This window comes from Humulus lupulus, chromosome 8, assembly GCF_963169125.1.
Source record: "Humulus lupulus chromosome 8, drHumLupu1.1, whole genome shotgun sequence".
Classification (NCBI taxonomy): Eukaryota; Viridiplantae; Streptophyta; class Magnoliopsida; order Rosales; family Cannabaceae; genus Humulus; species Humulus lupulus.
In genome coordinates, this window is record NC_084800.1 from 7,894,220 (window position 1) to 7,913,355 (window position 19,136).

Sequence of the window (19,136 nt, forward strand, 5' to 3'; positions counted from 1 at the left end):
TTTTATAACACCCTTTTGGCTCCTCCACAACCTTGGCCTTGCGACTACGTTTCATCTTTGTAGGTGTACGAACTTTAGGCTTCCCTAACTTGAACACAATTTTAGACATCTTCTCAAGTACTTGGATCCCATTCAATGGCTCAGGAGTCTCTTCAAACTCTTGTTTACCATTGAATGCCTTCTTCCAAGTCCGAAGTTTATGCGTATTAGGCAAGAACTTCCTATGTCCCATATAACATATTTTCCGAGAGTGTTTCAAGTATTCAGAACATGTTTTTTCTTGACAAACGGGGCAAGCTTTATATCCTTTCACACTAAACCCAGATAAATTTCCATAAGCAGGAAAGTCATTAATTATCCACAATAAGACCGCTCTAAGATTAAATTCTTCCTGCCTATACGCATCATAAACCTTAACCCCTTCATCCCACAAAGTTTTCATGTCATCTATAAGAGGAGCTAGATAGATGTCAATATCATTACCATGTTGTTTAGGTCCTGATATCAACAAGGTCAAAATTGTAAACTTTCTCTTCATACACAACCATGGGGGTAGATTGTAAATAACAAGCATAACAGGCCAACAACTATACTTACTGCTAAGAGATGCGTGTGGATTAAACCCGTCAGTCGAAAGACCTAGACGAATATTACGAGATTCATTTCCAAAAGAAGCCCACTTCAAATCAACTCTCTTCCAAGCAAGGGTGTCAGCTGGATGTCTTAATTTACCATCCTTTATTCTTTCATTAGCATGCCACGACAAACTTTTAGCATGTTCGGCATTTCTAAACAATCGGATGAAACGAGGAATTGGCGGAAGGTACCACAAAACTTTGGCAGGTACTCCTTCCTTGACATCGTCACCATTTCTTTTCTTTTGCCATCGTGACTCACTACAAGTAGGACACGATTTTGCGTCTGCAAAACTATTTCGATACAATATGCAATCATTAGGACATGCATGAATTTTTTCGTACTGCATGCCTAATGAGCATAACGTCTTCTTTGCCTCATAAAATGAAATTGGAATTTCATTAACTTCAGGCAATAACTCCTTCAAGAAACCAAATAACTCAGTAATGATTTTATCACTCCAGCCATGTTTAGCTTTTAGATTGTACAACCTAAGAAGCGCAGATAATTTTGTAAATCTTGTACAACCAGGGTAAATTGGTTTCTCGGCATCATTAAGGAGTGTCTCAAACTTATTTGGGTCTACTCCTGATCCATAATGTGCGTCGTCAATCATTTCATCTAATGGATCCCAGTTCTCCTCCACTATATTCCTCCTCACTCCTTTTGGTCTACTTGGCAGAGTTGGAGCAATCGGAGCTATCTCCCCATGGTAATACCAAATTGTGTAACTCTTGTCAATCCCATTGAAATATAAGTGTTCTTTAATCTTTTTAAGATCCATCTTTTTAACATTTCCACACTTAAGACATGGACAATAAGTAAAATTTGGGTCTTTCACATTTTCCGAACAAAACCTTAAGAACAAATCGACCCCGTTCCTATATTCCGCAGATAACCTATTCGCTGACATCCACTGTTTATCCATATATTCTCCTATGTCTATGGAAAAGAAAAGAAACAACACTAAATAAGCACGTGATAAAGTTGTATGTCTATATAAAACTAATTTTTTATTATCCTAGATAAAATCGGGCAGCATTTCCCCTATAATAGTGACCTAACCATCTGCATGTAAATATCAAAACAAACAATTCAAACAACATACAATAAGTTTCTTCCTTATAGAATGTCTATATAAAACTAATTGTTTATTATCCTAGATAAAATCGGGCAGCATTTCCCCTATAATAGTGACCTAACCATCTGCATGTGAATAGCAAAACAAACAATTCAAACAACATACAATAAGTTTCTTCCTTATAGAATGTCTATATAAAACTAATTGTTTATTATCCTAGATAAAATCGGGCAGCATTTCCCCTATAATAGTGACCTAACCATCTGCATGTGAATAGAAAAACAAACAATTCAAATAACATACAATAAGTTTCTTCCTTATAGCTCCGCAGCACACACTCAAAATTTATCAGAACCTACTTCACTAATACACACAAGTTCTCAACCTTCCGTTATCACCGCATCACACAATTTTAATCTCAGAACCTACTTCACTATGGATGAATATTTAAGATATTCAAACTCCTCTAACATTTGTTTAATAATATTAAAAGTAGAAGTAAGAGAATATATATGTACCTCTTGCAATCTTTAATCCAAAAGCTAGCAAAGTTACTTCACTTAGTAATCAAATTCGCTATTAAATCCACAAACCAATAAAATTAAATTAATAAATAATAAATAAAACATCACTAAATATCTAGCAATATATAACGTATTATTGTAATTTTAGAAACTTAATTACCTCAAATGTGTGATTGATATTGGAATTTTGATGCAAAATACTCTCTAAAATCTCACCACAAAAATCACAACCTATGAAATTAAATTAATTAATATGTTAAACATTACTAAACAAATATCACTAAATATCTAATAATAGTAAATGATATTGGTAAACAAATAAAAAAAATCCGAATGTGCCGCTAATTATAACCTCAACAAAAAATTAATATAAAATTTCATAACCTAAAAACTTAATAATAAACAAAAACATAAAAATTATCATATATTTCTATTTTATAAATTATTTAATAAATTTATTTTAACATAACTATATATATAACAAAATAGTTACAATTTAAAAAAAAATTCAAATATACAAAAATATATCTAAATTTCGAAATAAAAAATGATAAAAATTTAAAAAAATCATGAACATATATACTCTAATGAAATATATACAATGTGATAGGTTAAATTAAAAAAAAAACTAAAAAATCATAAATCCCTAAAAACTTCCATGGAAAAACCACAAAAACATACAATGTATATAAAAAAATGCATAAAAATGTAAAACTAACACAAAATCATGTATATTACTCATCCTAATACAAAACCTATGATTTATTTGCAAAATAATTAACTAAAAATCAATAAAATAAAATAAAAAACATACCTTAGAACCCTAAAAAAACGCAGCCCCAATACTCTCCTCTGGTTTGCATGCTCTCGGGTTGGTGATGATATGTGAGGAAGACAAGCATTTTTGGTCATATATGAAGGGAGCACATCCAACGTCTCCCACTGGGAGACGTGCCACGTGTCCCACGTCTCCCAGTGGGAGACGTTGGATGTACCCATAAACACTACCCAGCCTATTTCCAACGTCTTCCACCATTTTCAATGTCTTCCAATTGTAGCCATTAATATAAACTTTCAATGTCTTACACCATTAGACATTTAAAACCCCTGATAAGTTTTAATGTCTTACACCAATGGTGTAAGACATTGTAGGGAGTCATTGTATATCAAATTTGTTGTAGTGTACTCTAATCCGGAAGATTTGCAGAGTGTTTTAGTTGCCCCACCTGACCATTGCTCCAAGGAGAGTTGGAAAGATATTGTTCAGTTGTTTTTGAGCCCAAAATTTATCACGCGATCCAACCAAAACAAGAAAAACAGAAAAGAAATGAAGTATACATCGACGCAAGGCACAAAATCGATGGCAGCTAAGCGTCACCAATTTGTAAGTAAAAATATTAATTTAATTTAACAAAATTTTACATTCTAACTTCCTATCTCTAAATTTGTATAGGCGAACCCTGATGAACATGTTATTGATACTTGGAAAGATAGCCATTTGAGAAAATCGACAAAAGTTTTTGTCAATGACACAGTTCGAGAAACTTTTGTGTTATTATTTTCATTAAACTATGTTATTGATGTGTTTCTAACACTTTTTATTTACAGGAAAAAATGACGGAAGAGCTTGAGAGGGCACGACTTCAAAGCCAGTCTCAAGGACTGACGGAGGGATCTGAAACTGGATCTGCTGCTGAATCCTCATCGATCGATCAGTACGAGATTATGAGTAAAGTACTTGGGGAGAGGTCTGACTTTCAAAGAGGAGTAGGTTACAGCAAAGGCAAAGGGAAAAAATCAACTTCCAGCTCCACAAGTCAAAGTCAGTCACAGGCCCAACCTGCTCATACACCTCAGGAAGACATGGCTACTATGGCGGAAATGATTAAGTCAATGCGTGAAGAGATCCGGATGTTGAAATCTCAACAAGGTCCATCTGGTAATCCTCAGCATACCAGTACAGAAACTGAGTTGCGGTTTGAAAGCCTTCTCCAGCGATATTTACCATCACAACCTGAAGGTGGTATATCTTCTCAAAGTCCACCTCCTTGGTCGATGCCACAACAACAACAACATGTGTATCCACCTCAACAGAATTATCCAAACACGTATGGAAGCTCCTCCCAGTCCCCTCCTTTTTATTACCCCGATGTCCCTACAGGATCTCAGACGTCACATCCTAGGCGTCGTGACTTCGGGGATTCATTGCAGCAGCAGCATCCACAGCAGATGTATGGTCAATTTGTGAGTTCGTCGCAGCAGCAGAGGTATGGTCAGTTTGAGATTTTTTTGCATCAGTCTCCCTCGCCGCTACCACATGCTCGACAATTTAGATCATCTTCACAGCATCACTCTACACAAGCACCACAGTTTGCTTCACCACCGTTGCCGCGCCCTAATACTAGTGATCAAGATATTGATCTTAATGAATATTTTACACCAAGTTGGCCTGATCAAAACAATAATAATTAGATTATGTTTTTTAATTATATTAAGACAATTGAAATTTTATTATGTTTATTTTATAATTAGTTCATATGTAATTAAAATGAGACAATTTGTATTTTATTAAGTTAATTTTATGATTAATTACAATGTTATTTTTGTTTGATGAATATTAATTGTGTTATTAATTATAATTTATGTTAAATATTATCATTTTTAAATAAGTATTATATGTATATTTATTAAGAAATAAAATAAAATTAATTATTTTATTTTAATACCGGCGGATTAATAGAGGCGGAACCCGCCGGTAATAAACGGGTCAAACGGGTCACAGCGTTGCACATCACCGGCGGAGTCCTGCCTCTATTAATCCGCCGGTAATAATACAATACCGGCGGGTGGTGTCAGTCGTTCGGTAATGGTGATAATACCGACCGATTATTACCGGCGGGGTTTTACCGGCTGACCTCCGCCAGTAATAGAAAATACCGGCGGATTCACCATGTATTACCGGCGGGATCCTCCGCCGGTAATAGTAATTTTTGTTGTTGTGTAAATTACTTAAAGAGTTTCAATGGTTGCTTTATAGGTTGCTTAAGTAGTTTTAATTGTTAATTTATAGGTTGCTTATAAGGAATATGAGTTTCTTAACAAGTTGTTGTATAGAGTTGCTTTAAATTTTCAAAAATTGCTTGACAAGTTGATTTGTAGGTTGCTAAACAAGGTATGAATGCTTGAGCATGTAATATTTTTACTGTTAGTGTCAGTGTAATGAGACTATGGCAAATTACCCACTACCATAACAATAAACATTTAACCTATATAACTTATTATTTTTTTAAAAATAAAATTAACCTCTCACATATATATCACACAAATTAAAAACTATCTATCCCTAATTCTCACGTGAGAAGTTAATACATGTGTACTGTAAGCTAATGAAGCAAATGTTACATTTTTTAATATTTGTCATTGAGAATACCAATCTAAATTCAATATGTAACATGTACTGCAACTATTGATCAAAAGTAATATCCCAAGAAAGATATAATTTTTTAATACTCCAATAATATATATATTTATATATTTATAAGGGAATTCTCTTACAGAGGTTTCACTTTAATCCCTATCGGTAGGGCTCTCAGTGTTTATAACCCGTGAACAGTTTTTAGCGCGATTTTTTTTATGATCGTGTATATTGTAGCTATTTAGAGCATCCTGCAAATTTTCAGAACATTCTGAAAAGTTTACAGTACCGAAAATTAGGTTCAAACATGTTGTTGCACGCGTGACTAATTTTTTTTATGCGCGTGGAAAACAACATATTTAAATATAGTTTTTGGTACTGTAAACAATTCAGAATTTTTTGAAAATTTGCAAGATGCTCTAAATAGCTACAATATATACGGTCATAAAAAAATCGCGCCGAAAACTGTTCACAGGTCGAGAAATACTGAGAGCCCTACCGGTAGGACTTAAAGTGAAGCCCCTATAGAAGAATTATCATATATTTATATATTATAAAAGCTATTTAAATGTAAACCGTAAAAAACAATTAAATAAAACATGTAAACCGTATATTTGAAAAAGGTTGTTACAAAAAATGAAATGGAAAAAAAATAAACGTAAAAATGAAAAAATCTATTAAAAATAACCGTAAATGAGATAATTTCCCAAGATAATAATGTATTATATAAAAATTAAAAATATCGTAAATATATATTTTAACTTTTTGATTTATTAAATATTAGTTTTTGAAATTAAATGAGCATATACTACAGAAAAATAAGTTTGTACGGACAACATTTGTTGTCGGAATAGCCCAAGAAATCATCTGTAGATCTATCGACAACAACAAAAATGTTGTTGGTATAAATACCTTCCTTTTCTTCGGTAGAAACCCAATTTTTCTTGTCTGCGAGGCCTCTTGTTGTCGGTAGAGCCTCTGCGACAACATCATATTTATATATAGGGTAATTAGCTTTTTCCCCCCTCAACTATCACCACTTTCAATATTTGCTCCCTGAACTATTTTTGTATGTAAATTTCCCCCCTGAAATTTTTTAAGAGCTAACTATTGTTCATTCTGTTTGTTTCCGTTTATTTTAGAGATGGAATGCATCTTGTCCAATTGAAAACAAGGGTAAAAGGGTAAGTGTACAATATCTTGGTGGGAGACACTTTTACTTGCTAACTAAGCATTGTATTTATGTTTATGATCTTTTAATCTCAAAAGAGAAAAAAAAAAGTTAACTTAAGCTATTTCAAAACAAAAAAAAACTGATTATATGAAGAATTCTTGTCAAAAAAAATTGACGTAAAGGAGATTAAAACAATGAATGATCCCTCTTTGAATTATAGTAAGTCATTTTCTTCTTCTTTTTTTTTTTCATTTCTTCAGTTTGTATATTAACTCTTTAGGATTTTTTTTTCTTTAAGAATCTCAGCATCATGAAATTGATTTTGGTAATGATTTGATAATTTTCATATATTTTTTTAAGAGGACTATGCTCGTTTTATATTAGAACCATGTATTTCTTAAAGAGCCAATTGATATAGTCTTATGTGATCTCTGTTCATGAAGTCATATGTATTGTCTTTATCTATTATACAACTATTTTAGTCAAAGTAGATGGAATATTGTCTTTATATATATATATATATATATTTATTGTCTTAATTAAGGGTACTAGTTGGGAAATACATTGAAATAGTTAAATCATGTGCAACTTTTAATTTTTAACATTTAACTCTTTTTCCTCTAGACCCTCAATCGAAAACTTCCAATTTCATTGAAAGTCAATGTTCAGTGCTTACACAGAGGTCAAATGTGGGTGTGCTTGAAACTGGCACTGGTGTGGGTGGTTCATGGGATTTTTATGTTGCAGATGGCAGTGTTGGTTTAACAGTGGCTGTTGGTTCAAATTTGGACAGGGAAGAAACTGATTTTGAGGATAATGATGAGGTTATTGCAGAATATATTAGAGATTTTGAGTATGAACAAAGTGATGATGCCCTGAATGTTGATGAAACTGCAGAGAAACATTTGAAGGGAATAGAAAAGAGGGCAGTAGACATTGATGATGTGAAAGATTTACCAATTTTTGAGTCTGATTCAGATTACATTCCAAGAGATAGCTCTGAGAGTGATGTTGATGATAGGACAGAGCATGGTGAGGGCTCAAAGTTTCACAAGCCAAGAAAGTGGACTAAAAAAACAAAGTTACCACAATTGACAGAGTTTAAAGCTGATGTTGATATAGAGAAGCCAGTTTTCAAGTTGGGTTTGGTCTTTAGCTCAGGGGCTGTGTTTAAACAAGCTGTGAGGGAATATGCAATAATGAATGGAAAAGATATTTGTTTTAAGAAAAATGATCCTCATAGAGTAAGAGCTGTTTGTCGCGGTGTAAACTGCCCTTGGGTGTGTTTTGCCTCAAAGATAGATGACAGTCAAACATTCGTCATCAAGACTTATATCAACGAACATAAGTGTTCGAGGAACAACACCAATCGTTTTGCAACTTCAAAGTGGTTGTCAAAAAAGTATTTAGATGAATTTAAGAGTAATGAGAACTGGCGTCTTTCAGCATTCATTCAAAAAGTCAGTAAAGACCATGTGCTAGAGGTTTCAAAACATAAGGCATACAAAGCCAAGCGACTAGCAACCAAAACCATCGAAGGTACTTATGAAGAACAGTACACTGCGCTTTATGATTATGCTGAGGAGATCAAGTATACCAACAAGGGTTCAACTGTTGAATTTCTGACAGATATGGCACCGAATGGAAAACCGCGATTTAAAAGGATGTATATTTGTTATGCAGGCTTAAAGAATGGTTTCAATGAAGGATGTAGACCTGTGATTGGTTTAGATGGGTGTCATATCAAGGGGCCACACCAAGGACAACTCTTAACAGCAATTGGGATAGATGCAAATAATGGCATGTACCCTATTGCATTTGCTGTGGTTGAGATTGAAAATAAGGATTCATGGTCGTGGTTTATGAACTTATTGAAGGAGGATTGTAAGATATTGAATTCAAATCATTGGACATTCATCACAGATAAACAGAAGGGATTGGAACAGGCTTTGAAGGGTATGTGGGAGGAAGGTGTACCAGAAGCAGAACACAGACATTGTGCAAGACATTTAGAAAAGAATTTTAGTAAAGTATATAAAGAAAAGACACTTAAAGATCTTATGTGGAAGGCTGCAAGACAAGTCACTATAACTGGGTTCCATGCAGTTATGGAAGAGATTAAGAATGAGAATGAGCAAGCATATGAATGGTTAATGGAAAAAGGGCCTATACATTGGAGTAGATCCCATTTTAGGACTCATCCTCAATGTGACATACTATTGAACAACTTATGTGAATCTTTCAATGGATTGAAGGCTATCTTGGCTGCCAGAGACAGACCAATCTTGTCAATGCTTGAAAGAATTAGGATGTATTTGATGCAAAGACTTACCACCAAACGACATTCAGTGGTTATGTGGCATTCCAACATTGCACCTAAGATTGTTGAAATTTTAGAGAAGCATAAAATTGAAGCTGGGGCTCATATACCTACAAAATCATCTGAATTCATTTATCAAATCATCAACATGTACGGAGGCATGTATTTTGTGGACTTAAAGGCTAGAAGTTGTTCTTGTAGAAAGTGGGATCTCACAGGTATTCCATGTGGGCATGCTGTAGCTGCAATATGGCATAAAAGGGATGATCCAGATGATTATATAAGCAGATGGTACACAAAAGAGTACTATATGAAAGCTTATTCACATCAAATATTCCCAATAAGAAATCAAGATCAGTGGCCTGTTAGTGGCAAAGCTGGCATGGTCAAACCAATAAGCAAGATACAACCTGGCAGACCCAAAAAATCAAGAAAAGTTGATCTTGATGAAATGGTCCCACATGGTGGAAGCAAAATGAAAAGGCGGTATGTGAAGATTAGATGTAGCAGTTGTGGTGTTGAAGGACACAACTTAAGAACTTGTGCTAGGATTAAGAAACTAGTAAGTGATTTATCATTTTCAATTATTACTAATTGCATTGCATTTTGAGGTTCTACTAATTGTATATAGTGCTTTTGATTTTAGAAAAATGAGGCTGGATCAATAAATGAAGGAGCACACTCTAATGGCAGCAACAAATAGGAGAAGAAAATTGGACTTTACTGCTGGATCATTTGTTGAAGTGAGCACAACCAAAAAAAAATCCAGCATGCAAAAAGACACAGGATTTGTTTTGAAATTTCAATTTGACATGTCTAATATTTTGGAACCTATTTTAGAAGTAGTTTTTCTGACTTTGTAACCTTAAGTGGGCTCTTTTATACAATCTAATTTTAAAGCTTGATGTAGAACATATATATCTATCACTTTTATTTGTAACTTGTTCTATGTGACTTGTTTTTATATAATTTGTAGTGTGTTTTGCAGAGTCTCTTTTTACTCAATTAATGTGATTATCAGTTATCTATTGTCTTTACTGAAATTTAGACATATGTCTACTTAATATGATTTATTTTGGACCATTCAACTATGCATATATAACCAGATATATAGAATATTAAAATACATGCAGTAGCTATCAAGAAAATCAAAATGGCAATACTTTATTTATGAATTGTGTGAAATTGGCATATAAATTAAGAATTTGTACTGATATTGTCGATCTACTTTTCCAAATTTATTGCAAAACTCTATTAAACATCAAATGAATTATCCAACACGTTGACAAAAAACAGAGCAATATATATCATCATAATCTCATTATCACTTGTGCAAAGTTACAAAAAGTTTACACTTTAAAAGAAAGAAACAAGGCTCACTCCACCTGCTTCAAATACAAATACAAGCCTACTGTAACACATATATAAAGCCAACATTTTAGATATCTCATAGCAAGGAAAATCTTTGCAATTTCTTCATCTTTTTTTTCCACATTTTTTTGCAGTACTGCAACATCTTCTTCAAGTTCTTCTAATCTTTGCAATACTCCACCTAAATCTTGGTTAGGTCTTTGTCCAATAGAGTGGCCAATCCACTTCAGAAATCCACACCCAACATTTACATTTCCCTATAAAAAAACTATAATTGCTAAAATGTTCTTTCATAATAAAAAGAAAGTTCTGGGATTATCAATAAGACTCAAGCATTAACAAAATATTTTCTAAACAAAATCATTACCTTGTATTTAGGGCATCCAAAAAATTTCGTACCATAGTTAGCTTCTGTTCGTGCTATGCGTATCACAGCTTCCCACCCACAATCACATAAAGGCTTATTCCAGTCAAGCTCTTCTTGATATATTCTGTTATTTGGAGTTGGCTTGCTAGTAGAAGATATTGAAGCCATAAATATTTCATAGAGAATGAGGGAACGAAGAAAACAAGAAATTAAGAAATGTTTAAATTGATCCAAAAAAAGGAAAAAATATGCTGTTAAATATTAAGAGTATTGTATAAGGTTAAAATTGTCTTTTTCCCTTGTTTTCAATTGCCCAAGATGCTTTCCGTCCCTAAAATAAACAGAAACAAACAGAAGGAGCAATAGTTAGCTCTTAAAATTTTTCAGGGGGAAAATTTACATACAAAAATAGTTCGGGGGGCAAATGTTGAAAGTGGTGATAGTTGAGGGGGGAAAAAAGCTAATTACCCTTATATCACTACAAAAAAAAAAAGTGTTTTAGCTACCAAAAAACTGGTAGCAAACTATGTCTTTTTGGTAGCTAATACCCTTTTTGCTACCAAAATTTTTTTGTAGCTGGTTCGTAGCTAAAACCCCATCGTTAAAGGTTTCTTGCTACCAAAAAATATTGTAGCTAATTATTCTTATTTGCTACTAATTTTTTAGTAGCTAAAAATATTAAATCTAGTAGCTAAAACACTACTTTACGGGACTACTAGAGGTTTTTTGATACTATAATTTGGTAGCCAATTGCATTTAAATTGGTAGCTAAAGAATTTGTGTCATTAAAATTTATTTTATTTTCAATCCACCAAAATCATTTTACTACCACAATTTGGTAGCAAACAATCACAAAATTAGTAGCAAATTATTTGTTTTGTACTTGAAAATTCGATACTTTTGCTACTAAAATTTGGTAGCAAAATTAATAATAAATTAAATAATTTTTTTAATATATAATTTTATTAGTTTTTTAATTTAATTATTTTATGAATTCTATTTTTTATTTTAATACTTACAAAAAAAAACATTAATAAAATATAAAAATTAATTTTTATAAAATAGATAAACAAAATACAAACTAGAAAATATATTTAGTACAAAATCAATATAAAACATAATACTAAAATCTATACACATGTCAAAAATTGTACTTTTAGTTCATATTTACATATATAAAGAAGTTGGCAGCAATTCCACTTCATGCTCCCTCTTGAAGGCTCTTTTCATTTCATTGTTGTTTTTAGTTCCAACAACAATCATTCCTGAAAATACATCACAAGCATTCAGAATTCTAAAATATTAATTCTGTGGACAATTGCAAAGAATTGCAACATCGAATTAATATAAAGCATAAAGAAAAATAACAAACACTCAAGGCTTGGGGACATTGAATTTCATTCTCTCAGAACAAGGTGCACGAAGAAAAATAAAGGACAATGTGAAGTCATTATTGTGCATTCAATGAACAGCTCGCATAAACAAAACTAGAGTAGAAAGGTCAATAAGCAATTAGCCATTTCAACTCAATCAAACAATAACAATATATTTAGAACATTGCCACAACGAGCCAAGTAATATTCAACTTTCATAAATTCTCAACTAGTAGTCTACAATATCAAAGTTACTAGAAAGGGCCTAAAACTGATAGTAAGTATATTTAGAATGGCAAAATAACATTCTATTAATAAGAGAAGAAACATGCCATTAGAGCTAAAAAGAGGAAGTGGAAAGAACTTGGTTTCCACTACTTATTTACAATTTTACAAGCTCATGCCAAATTCGTTTCTAGTTTCTTATCACGTGTTGGTAATTGTCAGTTTCATTATTAATCATAGAATTAGATAAATTTTCAAAGAAGCATAGCATGGAACTCATAATTATGTACTGCACACTAAAATTGGCACCAACATATTTTTAGAAGACAAGAAGCTTTTACTCTACTATCTATATTCAACCATCTTCTTACTAGTGATGCTATAACACTCCATTACATGAAGCATTTCCTTTCAGCATTCGTCCAATGAAAATAAGGTATACATCATCCCCTCATAGAATTTTAGTAAGTTTATTCTATTGTTTCAATCCTTGTCACCATCTGCAATCTGAGAATAATGATAAACTCAACTTTATGGCTTCTTTTGTATTGACAGAAGAGGCTATAATTACTGGACTCTGACAAAAAAGGAAAGGAATGGTTATGAGGTATCCAGAACTTCTCACAAATTGGTAAAATAAAAAATGTTACATTTGTACCAATACCACATCCAACCCCAATATAAAATACACATGCAACCACTAACCTAAGAAAAACATCTGAAATCTTTCCTTTTACTTTTGGTGCTTTGACTCATTTATAAAATATTTGCATGTCAGTTCAAATGATCTGTTTTGGTTATAACTGAGGACTACATCCACCTATAATTTTCAAATTGGTCTTGTAATCTTGTTTCAAGGTGCAGAATTTGTACACAAGATATTGAATTTGTTTAGAATCCTTATACAACTTTAAAGAGCTTAATCACAATACTTTCAACCAACATGCCAATGAACAAAATGATGGATGACTGTATCAATCATAAATGCTTCAAGTATGGCAGTGGTGAGCTCAGTGACAGATATGTAGAGCTAAGAAAAAGAAAAAGTGAGTGGTTTTCATACCTTTTTGACACAATTTGATGCTTCCATAGAACTACCAAACTCATTTTCCTTAACCTTTTTGCCAATGCATCAAAGAGAATATAGAAAAAGTGAGATGTAGATTGAAGAACAGAGGACTTCATGTCTATCATTCTCTTCCTACTTCACACCTAAAATCAGCTTTCTTAAAAGGCAAGCTACCAAATACTCACTCACTTGTTCCATTACATAGATAGAAAGAAGAAGTAGAAAATAGATGAAGAAATATCAAATTAAAGTTATGAGAAACTAATATAATTGCCATCCAATTTCTCACAAAAGAACTGAATTTTGACACACGAAGAGAAAAAAAACTCAAAACCTCTCTTAAAGCAGTTCTTCTCAGTAAGTGGCTCTTGGTTTTTCACTTGAAAACAAACATGGATTATGCATATATATATATATATAGACACACATTTACACAAAGAAAATGTCAATTAAGTTAATCTATTGTCCAACAATGTCACCTGAATCACAAAGAAAAGTGTTTGAAGTTTGAAATTCTTGAAAAGTCATCTCTTAAGGCAATTTTTCTCAATAAGTTTCTCTTGGTTTTGCACTTGAAAAAACAACTTCAATTATGCATATACACACATTTACATTGTGAGCATTGTAATGATCCATGAAGATTTAATCCATATATAGATGATAATTCCCATATATATATATTTATATAACAAGTTCTTTCTTAACACCATAAACCAGACCCTCTATTGCTATAAGCATCAAACTTTGAAGATTAATTAAGGTAATCTACTGTCATCCATGCTTAATTATCTATACTTAAACAGGTTTACGCATTAATGAGAATACACTAGAATTGAATAGAATCTCTACTAATCCTTGAATTAGAATTTAAAATAAAGCCTAATTGGCTAAAAATTATTATCCCAATCGTATAAAACAGAACACATATAGCCTATTTTCTATCCAACTACTCAAGTTCATATGAAGAAAAATTGGACCTAAAAGACACCCCATAACTTAAAAAAATTCCAACATAAATGCACTCAGTGCAGTCACTTTATTCTTGTCCGACCAAGTTTCAACAAAGTACACATAAACCAGAACAGAACACACAAAAGTAAATTCAAGAAAATCACATAACAGAACAAATTTCTAATTAACTTGATCATGAGATAAACATATGAACATGAAAAATTAAAGAATACCAAGAAGAGAATTTCACGTGTAAACAAGTAAAAGTAGTAGTTAACGTACCACAAATTTTAACAGGTGTTTCAAGCTCCAAGAGAATGGGCTGTCTCAAGAAAATATCTCTAGAAACAAAGCAAAGTTGCTTAATCTCAGTCTCTGAAAGCTGGACTTGCTTCTCAGGATTTGTTCTAACTTCAAGAAGCCTATTAATTATACCATCAAGAATCGAACCATTCATTTTCTTTTCTGGTCTTCTCCTTCTTCTGATGATGGTGAACCTAAGTAAGAAGCATAAAGAAGAAGAATACTTTGTTCTTCTTCTCAAGCTTCAAGATTTTGAGTGAGAGATAGAGAAGGAAAAGAAAAGAAAAGAAAAGAAAAAGATAGAGCTTTAAATCAAATGGGTATTTGAGTTTAATGGTCCGGAGTTGGAGGGGAACTTTGGCATCTTCTTTGGAGCTTTAGAGATAAAAAAATCAAACCCACCTACTAAAAACTATAAAGCAAAGAATATATTCTTTTTGAGAGAGAAACCATAGGGAGAGTGACTCTCTCCACAAACAAAGAAAGAGAGCTCAGTAAGAAGATGATCAAGAGAGAGAGAGAGAGAGTGGGCTAAAGCCTAAAGTGGGTTCCCTGTGGAAAGTGCGGACCCAAAGAAAGAAGAAAAATAAGAAAGAAAAAAAACCCTCAAAGATAATGGTAAAGAAGACTCATGTGGCATCATACAAATCAACATTGGCTGATCGTTCTTTTACATAATTTTTTTTGAGAGCTTTGAAACTGAGGCCCCAAGAAGGTTAGAGTTTTAACAATCAAACATATGGGACCCCAAACATTTGATCACTTTACTTACCATGTTCCCACCTTTAACCAATAAATAAACATATATATATATGTGTATATAATATGTATACACTAAGGAAATCAAGGATATTTCTGTGTTGTGTACATGTTTGTTGGTTTGAATTGTATGTGAATAATGTTGGGATAAGGCTTGAGTGCATAATTTTTTGTTCTATGTTTTGATCAAGTTTTGCTTTGGTGGGTTAGAGTGATTACAACCAAATCCAAATATATGACTCAGCAAAACTGATTCCTATGTATGGGTCAATAATACAAATATCTTTGACATAATTTAAAAAACTAACCTATTATACATATGCATATTCAGTTTTTTAATAATTAAAAAATATTTTACCTAACTATAACCACATATTTAGGAAACAACAACCATTAATTATAAAATGTAAATTTAGTTTTAATTTTTCATAACGGTGTAAAGTAGGAAATATAATAAAAATTAATTATAAAAAAACAATTTAATATTTTCAAATTTTTATTTCATAAAATATACATATCTCTATATACATATAATCAGGCACAAATATAGGAAATAAAAGTATTAATTAAAAAAATTACAAATAACTAGTTTGAAATTTAAATTTTAGTTTTTCAAGGAGGATACTATCTAAGAAAATTAATATATATAGTAAGTATCTCTTTTTTTTTTTCACTAGTTCATCGACATTTTGTTGAGGTATGTATACCATATACTGATGAAATATCATGGCTATATTGGTTAGATTGTTTAATTAAAAAAATTTCTTCAGGTGCTTCAACTGGGTGTAAGGAGAAGGTACTGACAAACAGGTTTTTATTCTCTCTACCATATTTCACTAAAACAATATGCATTAAGTTAACTTGGAAATAAAAACATTGATCATAGACATATACATCTCTTTTTTCTTATGAATGTTGTTATACTTTCTTGAAGATTCATTAGGTGTTTTCTGACATTTTGATCACACAAATCAAACATTCTTTGATGGAAATCTATAATCAAAGAAAAAAAAAATACAAAGAACAAGTAACTAGTTAACGTATCTTATATGATATGCTTGTTTATTTAAAATTTATTTATTTCTTTCTATTTCAGGTGCTTCAACTGAGATATAGAGATAGAAGGAGAGTTTTTGGTGCTTCAATTACAACAAATATAGAAGGAACTAGTACTAAATATCAATATCAGGTTTGAACTCCCTACTATATTTTTTTTACTAAAACAATATCCATTGAAATCAATTACTCAGTAACAAGCATCATAGACATATCTATTTTTCTAAATTGAATTTATTTAAAAAAAAATGAGTTAAATATTTATAATTTTATTTCACTCTATCATCATGAATATGTAAGTTGCAAATATTACTAACAGTGCACTAGCTAGTCAATACACTAGTACATTATCATAATTATAGTAAAATAGTATACAAAAATCATTGAAACTTCATTTCTTAAATCTGTCCGTGCAGAGCATATATGTTCTTAAATATATATATATAATAAAATGTCAATTATTACTGCTATGTAGAGACACTTCTATGACTTTCTTAGTTCTCTATGATTAGAACAGATCAGAAAAAAAAAATTAAAACCAAATTCAAGCCTACCCAAGAACAGAACAAGAAAAAAAAACCAAGCTTTACCTGTGTGAAGATCGCTGGGGCTCATCATGAAGCTGCGTTGTTGGGGCTCATCAGAGGGTGAAAAGCATACTGAGCACTGGTTCGTGGTTGTGGTTCAAGAGGACATTGCTGGACTTGAGATTTCCCCATCGTAATTTGAGAACTCTGTATAAAGGATCCCCTGGCGATTCCTTGGATTAGTTTAGAACGAGTATATTAATAAATTAATGACTATGTGAAAGAATATGATTTTGTGTTTGTGTGTGCATGTGGAGATTTCTCTTACCGTGCATAAAAGGTGCCTTTAGGAATGTACTCGGAGACTAACAATTTCTCCTCTCTCCACTGAACCGCCTCATCTCGACGTCAAACGCCACAGACAGCCCAAATGACCATGGCAACCTTATAGGCTGACCCTAACCCGCCATTACCAAGCACCTCCGCCGCAGCCTTCATCAAATCTGACAACCCGAAAGTACCCTTTTCATCTCACCATTATCAAATCAGTCATGGACCCAATCTTCCCATCTTGCGAACCTCCACCAACACCTTTCTTGGAATCACTACCTTTGGGCTGGATGATTCCGAGTTCCTTCGGTTAGAAGTTGGTATGTGAACTTCGAATGAGAGAGACAGAGAGAGTGAGAGTGAGAGGGAGAAATGAATACGAGAGAGAGGGGAAGAATAATGGGGTCTGGGGTTTAATTTCAATTGAGTGAGAGAGATTAGAGTGAGAGGGAGATAGGTATTTGAGAGTGTATAGGGGAATATGAAGAAGAAAATGAAATGGGGCTTTTCTTTTCAGCTTTATTGGCTATGGTAGCTGTGCGAAAGGTTGAGAGAGAGAGAGGGATTACGGAGAAGAATAAAACTTTGAATCAGAGACACAAAGAGAGCTTGAGTGAGAGGGAGACAGGAATACGAGAGAGAGAGGGGAAGAATAATGGGGTCTGGGGTTTGATTTCAATTGAGAGATAGAGAGATTAGAGTGCGATGGAGCTAGGGATTTGTGAGTGTATAGGGGAATATGAAGAAGAAAACGAAATGGGGCTTTTCGGATCAGGTTTATTGGCTGAAGCCGTGAGAAAGGGTGAGAGAGAGATGGATTAAGTACGGAACAAACAAAAACCCCAACAGTAAGGAAAAATACTGAAACTATTTAAATTTTAAAATATTGCTTAAAAAATGTATTATAATTTTAAAATATTGCTAGTAATGATTTTATCTTCTACTTCATTTTAATTTAGAAATAAAATTAAAAAGAAAAATAAAATACTTAGAGAAAGGTAAATGGCCACTTACTGATTTAATATTAATTTAATAAAATTATTTATTTGCCCAGATAACATAACACACTTTATATTCCATTGATAGAAATACCCCGTTTGAATTCGTAAAATTTCAAAAAATTATGTGGTGGTACATTTTTTCGATTGTGGAATGAGCTTCTTTATTATTAATTTTTCTAAAAAAGTATTTTATATTGTGTACAAACTTTATCAACTTTACTATTGTGAGACATTCTATTAATTTTTCCTTTCTTTTTTATCATTTTTTTAATTAAAGTTGGAATTTAAGAAATATTCTAGTTTTTGTAAAAAAAAATTGGCAGCGAAATTACCCAATATTTTTTTATTTGTTTAAGTATTCAAGATTTTTTTCGTTGAAACTACTCACGCATCCAAAAACTGAGATAGTAGTCACTCATTCTGGGATTGAGATAGATTTAATACTTGTTGACTGATTATTTTGTCAATTACAAATAAACCAATAAAGCATTAAAAAAAATCAAACACATGATATGTATGGGATTTAGGTTATTAATTAGTCTTAGTGCACGAGTTAATTGTATTGAGAAATAAGAACTTGCAAAACTTAAGTTCTTTAGAGATTTATTAGGTCGCATTTTTGCATGCACTAAGTGATACTCTAACCCTATTTAT

General features: G+C 32.3%; 1 long non-coding RNA gene across 1 annotated transcript; it reads right to left on the reverse strand.

The window, feature by feature from the left end:
- Positions 1 to 12,034: 12,034 nt before the first annotated feature.
- LOC133793474 (uncharacterized) lies at positions 12,035 to 13,609 on the reverse strand. Its single transcript, XR_009874838.1, has 2 exons — positions 13,550 to 13,609; positions 12,035 to 12,153 (listed from the first exon to the last, which is right to left on the reverse strand). It is a non-coding gene; the product is annotated as an uncharacterized LOC133793474 (long non-coding RNA).
- Between the last annotated feature and the right edge of the window lie 5,527 nt (positions 13,610 to 19,136).